Source organism: Portunus trituberculatus, chromosome 17, assembly GCF_017591435.1.
Source record: "Portunus trituberculatus isolate SZX2019 chromosome 17, ASM1759143v1, whole genome shotgun sequence".
Lineage (NCBI taxonomy): Eukaryota > Metazoa > Arthropoda > Malacostraca > Decapoda > Portunidae > Portunus > Portunus trituberculatus.
In genome coordinates, this window is record NC_059271.1 from 2,442,501 (window position 1) to 2,445,000 (window position 2,500).

Consider the following 2,500-nt stretch of genomic DNA (forward strand, 5'->3'; position numbering starts at 1 on the left):
AGACGGAAGGACAAACAAAGTGACAGACAGACAGACAGACAAACGTAAACAGACAGACAGACAGACAGACAGACAGACAAAGATTAGCGGGAGAAGGCAAAGGTCACCAACCATGGGATTATGAGAGAGAGAGAGAGAGAGAGAGAGAGAGAGAGAGAGAGAGAGAGAGAGAGAGAGAGAGAGAGAGAGAGAGAGAGAGATTGTGATGGCTTTGGAGGTGGTGGTAGTAGTAGTAGTAGTAGTAGTAGTAGTAAACAATAACAATAATAATAATAATAATAATAATAATAATAATAATAATAATAATAATAATAATAATAACACTTCCCATCATTATTATTCATCGCTCCTTCCACATTTAAAACACAATAACACAATGAACAATAAATATATGTTGCTGTTGCTGTCGTTGTTGTTGCTGTTGTTGTTGTTGTTGTTGTTGTTATTTTCCTTGAATACTTAAAGGTTGTAAGGCAAAGGAAACGCTCGTATGTGTGTGTATGTGTGTGTGTGTGTGTGTGTGTGTGTGTGTGTGTGTGTGTGTGTGTGTGTGTGAGGAATCTCTCTCTCTCTCTCTCTCTCTCTCTCTCTCTCTCTCACACACACACACACACACACACAGTGCACCAGTTACCTTCCCACCCTATTATCTCACAATTTCACACTTTACATCTCTCTCTCTCTCTCTCTCTCTCTCTCTCTCTCTCTCTCTCTCTCTCTCTCTCTCTCTCTCTCTCTCTCTTTTTCCAGCTGTCCACAATAATCAGTAAGAACAAACTTTCACCTCATCTTGATATGCCACACACACACACACACACACACACACACACACACACACACGTCTTCTTTTAAGTGACTGCCTTCAATTTCCTACTTTTTCCTTGACATCTTCTACCGTTACTTTCATGGTTAGTGCTCTTCTCAACTCCTATGCATGTCTGCCCCACCCCGCCCCGCTCCTGCCTCCCACACACCCAGCCACCCACACACGCATATACCTACCATTCACCCTCTCATTCTCCCTCCCACACACACACACACACACACACACACACACAGCACGAGACTTTCTATTCACTACACGTGCTCTGAGTCTCCCTCTGTCCACCTCACTGATGCAAGAGTTAACCTGTGTTGCTACGAGTATTCTTTCAGTTTTATCTAGTTGTCTTGCTTCATTGGTTAACTGTTTTGATTTCCTTTTGTTTTGCAGGTTTGTTTTGTTGGTAAAATTATGCAAGAGTTCACTGGTATATCTTCTGTTTTTCGTTTTCTTTTTTTTTTTTTTTTTTTTTTTTTTTTTTGCGATGCTACACTCAGGAGATGTTTATATGTTTTTGTTTGTGTATGTGTGTGGTGAAGATTCTATCCCCCTCTCTAATGCAAGAGTTAACTGCTACATATTCACTCTTTCATTCTTGTTAATGGTTTGTTTTCTTTTTATTTTCTTTTTATCTATTTATTCATTTTTTTTGCAAATTTCTGTCCACTTCACCAATGCAAGAGTTAGCCAGTACCAGTACCTTTAATCTTTCACTCTTTCTCTGGTACACTTTGGAGCTCTTCAATTTCTGTTCTCTTCACTACTAACCCAAGAGTCAACCAGTACCTTCATCTCCTTTCACTTCCAGAGGTCTTAAACTTCTGTCTTCTTCACTAATGCAAGAGTCAACCAGTACCTTTAATCTTTCACTCTTTCTCTGATACACTCTGGAGCTCTCAAATTTCTATACTCTTCACTATTAACGCCTTCAGTTCCATGACGCATTTCCATATTAATTCTGCTTATTACTTGGTTATTTCATACAGCTTCAGAAACTTATGTGGAGATTAAAATAGAGAAGACTGTGGCCATTAATCTTGTGATCTCCATCGACCGTTCCCAGTGCCAATAAAATGGTCTAATCATACTCAAAACTCAAGGTAAAAATGCGTCCCAGTACTAAAGGGTTAACGCAAGGCTTAATCATTTTTCATCCCACTTTTCAATAGTAAAGATCAACCAGTACCTTCACTCCCTCATCCCTCACTCTGCAAATGTTTCTCCGTCTGTTTCACTACACACACACAGCTGCCGTCATCTGTCCTCACTACTACAAGAGTCAACCAGTAGATACCCTCACTTCCCCCATCTCTGTTTCATTATACACACACACACACACCTGTCGTCCTTAGTAATGCACGAGACATCCAGTAGATACCTTCACTCCCTCATCCCTCACTCTGCAAATGTTTCTCCGTCTCTGTTTCACTACACACACATCTGTCCTCAGTAGTGCAAGAGTCACACAGAACCTTCACCTTCATTCGTGCATCCCTTTCACTCCGCAGGTCTTTGTTTCCATTCCTGCACTCTTCAATGACTCAAAACACGAATATTTCAAGAGAGGAGGGACAAAACAAGACACCTACTAAATAAAACCGTTTAACTTTAATCTAACCTAACAAACCTAAACTAACTTCTCTTGCTTCTTCTTGTTTTATTTCCCTTTACAGCTTA

General features: G+C 40.2%; 1 protein-coding gene across 19 annotated transcripts in view; it reads right to left on the reverse strand.

Annotated features, from left to right (window-relative positions):
- LOC123505157 (rho GTPase-activating protein 39-like) overlaps positions 1-2,500 on the reverse strand; it is a 92,778-nt gene that overhangs the window by 66,608 nt on the left and 23,670 nt on the right. The gene's annotated exons all lie outside the window — the stretch shown is intronic.